Source organism: Lepeophtheirus salmonis, chromosome 2, assembly GCF_016086655.4.
Source record: "Lepeophtheirus salmonis chromosome 2, UVic_Lsal_1.4, whole genome shotgun sequence".
Lineage (NCBI taxonomy): Eukaryota > Metazoa > Arthropoda > Copepoda > Siphonostomatoida > Caligidae > Lepeophtheirus > Lepeophtheirus salmonis.
The window spans coordinates 24670696-24679241 of record NC_052132.2 but is presented as its reverse complement, the minus strand read 5'-3'; positions in this window follow the sequence as shown (position 1 = coordinate 24679241).

The following is an 8546-nucleotide window of genomic DNA, read 5'->3' as shown; positions in this document are numbered from 1 at the left end:
GTCCCGAAAGTCTTGACCGGTACCTTCGATGGCTTTTGTCGAGGTTTCAGAGACGTGTTACGTAAATGTTGCGTAAATAAAAGTTAAAGACCGTTTTCAGATTAACAAGTTTTGTTCCAATAACATTTCCAAATTCATAATTGTTTTTGACATGAATGATAAAAGACATGAAGTAGCTGCTCTGCTTCGTGCAGGAATCAGCCACAAGGAGCCACCAAATCTTTATACGGAAAAATTGAGATTACGATTTTTAGCAACAGCAAGAGATTTAATTGAAGAAAATGCTCGTGATAATTTGCATATATTTAGTTGTGCTTCCTCCTGAGCTAGCAGACCAAAGTAAGGATATTTTTTAGATAATTACTTTGAAATTGTTATCTTACATTATCATTACATTTGGGACCAAAATTACCACAGTAAATAGTAATGTTTATACTAAAATTCAGGTAACGACAATGATGAAGAGGGTGATGATAATATTTTTGATAACAATTACATGCTTGATGAAATAGCTGGAGAGGTTGAGATACATGGAGAAGATTCAGAAGAGGAAAACAATGCAAACATGGACATGATGATGTTACAAATACAATTAGTAAAAGATGGAGAAAAAAATGAAAAAACATTTTTTGGTGAACTTGACCCAATTCTAAAAAGTGATGTTGTTGGCTTTTAAGATTAAGTTAACTGTTTTTTGATGCCAGTGTATTTTTTTAGCTACTTTAATAATATTTCATCTTTACAAATTGCGGCATTTGTAAGTTGTAAAATATTGATTAAATATTATTATAATTTATACCAATGGATTCTTAGACGGGAAGACTCTCATTATCATTCTAAACAATTCTACCAAGTAGAGTTCATATTCACTTTACGGAGGAAATTTGACTACACTGCTTAAGTATAAATTCATCCAAGTAATGGAAAACTTTGTGTCGTGCCTGGATGCCTTAATGGCAAGTCTGAGAAGAAGGATCCTCCTCCTGCCAAAAGACGTTTCTGTACTTTTCCAAAGGATAAGGAATGACGAAGTCTATGGAGCAAAGCTCTCTTTTTAACAATTAGCCATTAGGAGCCTTCAAAATATTCTGCTATACGTAACTCGCATTTTTCATCTTCCGACTATAAAATTCAATCTCAGGATACGAACAACTATCGACGTATAGATATCTCTATAAAAATATTAAACAAGGATGCTACACCAACAAATTTTCCAAACATGCCCTCCTATTTTTCCAAACCAGCCAAAATAGTGAGGAGCAAAGCATCTCTCTTTCCACTCGGATCTTAAAAGAATAGGAAAATATTATGAATAAAATTAATTTATTCGAAATGGTCGATACTGTTTCTTAAATATCAAAACTAAATTTAAAACTAGACAGATCTCCCTTACCCAATGGGTTTTACAAGCGATTTAACCCCATTGATCAGGCATTGATATTTCATAATTTTAAATTTTCAGATTCACATGGATTTTTCATCAGATTTTGTACCAAAGTTAATTTATACTCATCAATTAGAATGTGGTTAGTATTTTAGTCCTTTAAAATGTACATGCATTAATGATCAAGTATATTTCCATTTTTCAGGTACAGGAACAAGGAACTTTCATTTCAAAAACTGAAAAACATTTTCACATTAATCATATTAATGAGTGTGATATTTTATTCAACATACTGTAGTATTTGAATTCCTTGTCTACTTCCGATTTTGTTTCTGAATATTCAACTGAAATCTATGTTGAAGATGAAATAGAATCAGTTATTAAGCGTCTCCAACATCTCAATCCTCATTTCACAATTATCCCTCCTTCTGAAAGATTATTCACAGAGGAGGTACACCACATGAATGTATACTTTGTCTATGTTATGGAAAAGTTTTTCAACGGCTTTATATAGTGAGCTCCATAAAGAAGCCCTTAGTTTGTTTCATTAGTCAACGATCACTGCAGTTAAGCATTATAGAGAAAGAAATGGTAAAAAAGATTGGCTTCTCACGGCGGACTTATTGGAAGTATTTTGGACGTGGTGAAGGATTGTAAATACACGATCCCCACGAATTGGAAGTTACCAAGAAAAATGAATGGAAAAAAACTCGATTACCATGGACTGCTCTCAGCTCCACTTTTTAAAAGATTTTCATGTTGGCCTGATGAAAACGAAAGACTCAGAGACAAAGTAACAAGTCTCACCAATGCTACGTTTTATAGCAGATAAACAAACATCAACTGGACTATATATGATGTCTCAAAAATTATTGGATGAGGTCGATATCAATCATTTTTGAAGGGCTCACCCTTACTAGCTAGCTGTTATGTTTCTCAAACTTTTTCAAATTTAAAAATAACCGGGCATTATTCAATCAAATAAAGTATTTCTTAACATGATCCTTATGCTTCAGGCATTGCCAAAGTAGAATGTGAGGAGAATCATAATTAAAACCAATATGTTCTAAGTATAGCATGTAAAATTTTCAACTGTATGCCAAAAAATACTTATCTGAGGTAAGTTATAAAATTCATGAGAACAAGAAAATAATTGGATATCAATATAATAAATCAAAAGAGTTAAAAAAAACTTAACAGGTAGTAAGCAGGAAGCCTAATTATCAGAATATCTTCAATGCTTCAAAAAATTTGTATTGTTTGTTAATGTTTCAACGCAATAAAAAATAATTTCTTCTAATAAAATATGTATTTCGATTCTGAAGCAACAGGTGTATTTTTTTTAGTTATTTGAGTAAGTAAATATAATTTATAGCAAGTGTAGGCAACTCTTCATCGACTAGGACGAATAATTCTGTCGCGGAGTATAGGATGATTTATATTAAAATCAAGTCTGAGTGGAGTCATCATGTTACTAAGTCAAAGATATGTTCTCGTAGTACATAATTTACGGAAAGTTATCGTAGTCTGGAATCAAGGATACGTTATAACATCAATTCCAAGAACAGTCCGCATAGCGCCAGAATAATGAGTTCTCGTAGCACACAATTGAGGAAGAGTTATCGTAGTATCGAAATTCCGAAATACGAGAAAAATCTTGGATCTTATCGATTTCTTAACAAATATTTAAAAGGACTATTGTAATCCTCATCATCAATTTCCTGATGTCCTTCATCTTCTTAAATTATGAAATTGTATGCATAGAATGTAAATCACTATTTTTTACAAATTTTCAATAATATTATAGTATTCAAACAAGGGATTAAATAAACTTAAATCAAATAATTTGGTATTAGCCTCAACTAATGGATTCTAAAATAAAAATTTACATTTAAACTCCTTACTTAAAAAAACAAAAAAACAATTATTATTAGGTAAATCCTATATAAATTAATTGAAATGTATTTCAGAATACAAAAATATATTTAAAAAGAGCATATGAATATCATCATGTATGTATTAGATATTAACATAAAAAAAGAAAAGTAGAATTGATAAAAATCAGTCCTGAGTGTCTAATTCAAAACTGCTAGAAAATAGTTATTTATTTCCATTCCATAAAAGATCAGAGGACTCCCATAAACATACTAGCATTTAGATTTATATAAATTGTAAGAAGATAAATTCTTTAGAGATGTTGACTGTTGTTGTCTTTATTTGAAGGAGCAAGAAAGTAATCATTCCTCAATAAAAATTATCTTGACTTTCATGAGAAGAAATATTGGTCCCTTTCTTCAACTTCCTGAGAATGAGTAATTCATGCATGGACTATATTCGTATTATCTTGAAAGATCCGGATCTAAAAGGATGATAGCTTTTCGTTATCTTGGTGAGTTAGTCCTTGCTCACTAAAGAAGCATTTAACCGAGGATTGAACTTAATTGATATTAGCATAGAAATGAGAAAAGGCAGTCCATACTTATCGAAAAACTCTTCCCAAAGAAAAAAAAAAACATTTTCTTGTTGCCTAACCTTGTGATAGAACATTGACTAATAGATGAATTAGTTGTAATGGATTTAAATACAAATTGTAATTCAAGGACTACTAGCGAGAACTGAGTAGGACTTCATACGTTTCTTATTTCTTGAAAAGAGTAGATTCTTGAAATTAACTTCTTGGGTTATCCAACTCATTTTTGGAAGAACCACTTTGAGTCAAGAATACTTATTATTTCATTATCCCTTAATAAAATCACTTTCATAAAGTATCAAGTAATAATAAGGACTTTTGTCAACAGGTGACTCAAATTCATCTGAAGTCTTTCTCTAGCTAGTATTATTTGGCCAGATAATCATAATTATTATACAAGGAGGTTTATTATTTTTCCGCAATGTGGTGCTACTCACTGGTGATGTGTTTACGAACGAATATAAGTAAACAACGCAGATTCCCAATTGTACCCCTTCTCCCGTCTGTACACTCTGTGAATTTAATACGAGACTTTATGAAAAAATAAATTTGTCATTGAAATTGCATGAACATAATCTCAATATGGGGGCGCACTCTAAATGTTATAATTGTTTTTTGTGTTCTATTTTTTTAGAGGCGGGGGTGGGGCTTACCTCCTCAGGTATGGATTTACAGCCCTCAGTTTCTTGGCATCCTTGACTTCCAAACTCAACGCAAAACAAAACACAAATAACGTCATATCTGAAGAGAATCACAACTATCAAGCAAAGTACATTGAATCAAAGAAGAAACTTAGTATCAAAAGTACAGGATGGATTGATGGTGGGGAAAAATATTGTTTTTTTGCTACATAAAATATATATTTCTATTGCATACTTTTAAAAGCAATCGCCCATATAGGGTTAATGGATGACAGAATGGAATCATTTGATTAATAAATTGAAATCTTTGTAATCTTTTTTAATATGATTTATCGGGTATTTTAAAAGTTCTTAATTTTCCATAATTTAAAAGATATCAGGTTAATTTATGATAATATGATTTTTGATACAACTAATTACAGAGTATTTTCATGCTTGTTTTTTTAGGCTAAGTATACATCTAATTACCTTATTATAAAATATTAATGACATTTTGTTTAACATATCGTACATATATGACAAAAAGTATTGTTTTGCAATGTTTCAAAAATAGTACTATTACATATATTGTGATTATGAAAAAAAAAAAAAAAAAATGCGAGGAAAACATTAAGCACAATATCAAAAAGGAGTAAAAAAGGGGTTTGTTTTTAATTCCTTCATTTCATAGCTGCTCACTGCTGTTTCAATTAAACGTCATAGCAGGTAAGCTCCTTTTCTACTTAACATTCTGCAAATTGTCAATGTAACCTCGTTTATTTTCGGGTTTCTTTTCTTAAAGCATACCGGCAGATCCTACTATTTTCGACAATGCCGATGACCACGATTCAAATTAATTAAATTTATTTTTTAGTTAATCTAGGGAAAATAAAATTCAAAAAAATTCTTGCATGATTCTTTTCAATCATTACTTCAGAAAATTTGATTGCTTGACGGAGAGTTTGTTAGTGAGCAATAAGTGGTCTGGGCTAGAAATGAGTGCTTAAGCGATTAGCGAGTATTCAGGCAAGTAATGCGTTTTAAAGCAAGTAACAAATAAAGTGCGTAATTCCTCTGATATATATATATATATTTATTTTTTTAACTTGAAAATACTGGAGCAGCAAAGTTCAGCACGTGCCACATCACTAATTCTTAATGAGATATTACATGTATATCCACTGTGTTTTTTAGCAGGCCCGTTAATTTTTAATTGGTAGTATAATGAACGAATTTTATTTTCCTGGTCAGTTGTCCTTATTATTGAATTCTAAGTAGTGGACATCCTTCCTAGATAGATTCAATTATATCCTAAACCTGTTTGAACGTTCGTGTGTGCTTATAAAAGACAGAGTGTAACCCTAATGATTTGGTCTGGAGATAAAATTCTACGTCTTTGTTGAACTCAGGGGATCAACATCGGAGTAATTCCAGCAAATGTCCTTGTTTATATGTTTTTTTCCTTCTTCTCTTGTCACAGCTGATTGTAGCTGATCAAATGAAATGTTATGAGCATTATTCTTTCTCTTCTCCAAAACATGCTTCAAATTGTTAGGGTTACCATGTTGATTTTCCCTTTCTTTTTTTAACATGTCCATCCCACAATGGATTTTCACCTTTGTGAATAACTATGTGTTAGCCTCCACATGAAGAAAAGGGAGAGTAATATTGAAAATTTATTCATGAGTCATCTTCTTTATTATTAAAGCAAAACATTTATGTTCTTTGACGCATAATAACTCTGGAAAGTATCGAGTACTACCGCTAGTATTAAAATGATTAAACAAAAACAATGCTACCTTACGAAATCTCAATTAATATAAGTACATCTGTACAAAATAAAATATGTACCACCAAATGCTTCTAATTGCAGAAAATAAAATTTTACACATTGAACATAATTAGTTTTTGATTTTATAACTTCACCAATTAGTTCCATTTGTGTTACTAACTAACTGAAATTAAACTAAGAGCTGGAGTGTACGTGGTTTTTTTTTTTAAAATGATGTATTTCCCCCCCTCACCCTAAAAACGAAAAGAAGAAGAAATAATCCTTTTAGCTCTTTACTCCATTCATAAGATGCAATGCAATCCATGAAGTAATATTTTACCTCCTAGTTTATTTATAATTAAAATAATTATATAATGCTTGACATTATATACAATTAAATACTTAAATTTATAAATAGTAGGCGTTATATGATGGATTAAATGTATTATATATTTATGGAATGAAAGTATACTTTTTTCTAGTTAGCATCTCAAGAATTAAAATAAATCAATCATAGTAAATCAAAATATCACAGTAGGTAAAGAAGTTTTATGCTCGTTATACGATATAAAAGTTTTTCCATTTATTTTTTTTTTATTTAAACTAAAATTGAATAAAAGGAGAAACTACCGTAATCTTAAAACAGGTATTCCCAAGCCTATGTGGATCTTTTAGAGTGAAAAAGCGGGTCGTCCCAACTTTTTAGGCGATTATAATTAAACTTTGTTAAATTTGTCTTAAAAAAAATCGCCTTATGGAATACATATAGGACTTCCCAGATAAATTGGGAATGTATTATCGGCAAATTAGAATAGTTATAGGATAGTCATTTATCGATCAAATATTATAAAAATTAGTGAGGCTGTTGCCTGTGATCTTTTGTTTTAATTCATTCGATGTGACACCATCCAGGTTCAATAACCTCTGTGAACCTTGCCTTAAATTGTACTTCAGCCTTGATATACACGATCAACAGGGTTTATCCTGCAGTTCTTGGGGATGCTAACCTTCGAAGGAAATATCTGTAGATCATCGATGGTGAGATACGAAGGTATATTCTATGGGATTCTAATACCTGCAACTGAAGTGTGGAAGAGGTAGAGGGGTTTCTCCTAGTTAGAATTTCCTTTTACCAACTTTAGCTATATTTATGCAAGTATTTCATCTCTTCTTTTCTTGACTCTTCCAATTTACTCAATTTTATCAAAATGTCCAACACAATCTTAAATTACCTCAGCCATAAAAATACCTCTTACTTCGGAACTCTATTTTGAACGTGATAGGCTCATTAATATATTTCATAACAGCTCATGACTCTGTTTCATTAAAGATTTCTTGTTCTCGATCTATAAGCTCAATATTGCAAGGCAATGATGTTTTGGAGAATATTAATTTTTTATAAATCCGCCGGGTAGAAGTGAATAGAGGGCTGAGTATGTAGTTCATATATAATGGATTTAGTCATAAAACCTTGGTCCAGAAAAGGACTGCGTTGTCAAAATTTATCCTATTTGTTTGCTATTTTCATGTTTCTCCCTACTTTTGAAACAAATAAATGTAATACGAACTAGCTGTTTTCATTGATGACTTATTGTTATCAAATATTTGTTATTTCGCAATTTTTCCATGGTTGGAAATCAAAAAATACTGACATATTGATAAATCTATTTCTTTCTCATTATACCTAGATTAAATATAATTATATATCAAGTTAGTAATAATGAAATTTCATTAATATAATGAAATAATGCTAATTTTGGATATTGATCATTTCAAAATGAAATAATGTTTTAATTATTTTAAAAAGCCAAATTTCTTTAATATGCGACATATTGGTATTATATATTAGCTATATTTAAAAATGTATAACATATTACTAGAAACAAGTGCAACTTTTTTCTTTTATTTAAATTTTGTAGCAGTTTTGACTCCAGCCGTCTTAAAGTTAACACAGAACACAAAAATAGGTTTGATACTGTTTTAATATATTTTGATATGATATTAATGAGTAGTTTCCTCACAAATTGAGAGTCGTCATATGTCACATTTATTTCTGTTGTCTGAGTAAAAATTTGAGTTTGAGTTAGAAGCATGGAAAAACTAAACGATTTTTTTGTGGAATGAATTTTCATTGTTTTCTTCTAATTTAAATTTATTTTGATTTTTCTTTTATATCACTGATCAGTATTAATATCAAAGGAATTCTCTCTCACAACACTTTTCAGTACAGTATGAAGAAAATTGCACCAAATGTTTCAACGGTTTTTTCACATGTAATGAGAGTTAAAATATATCTAACTT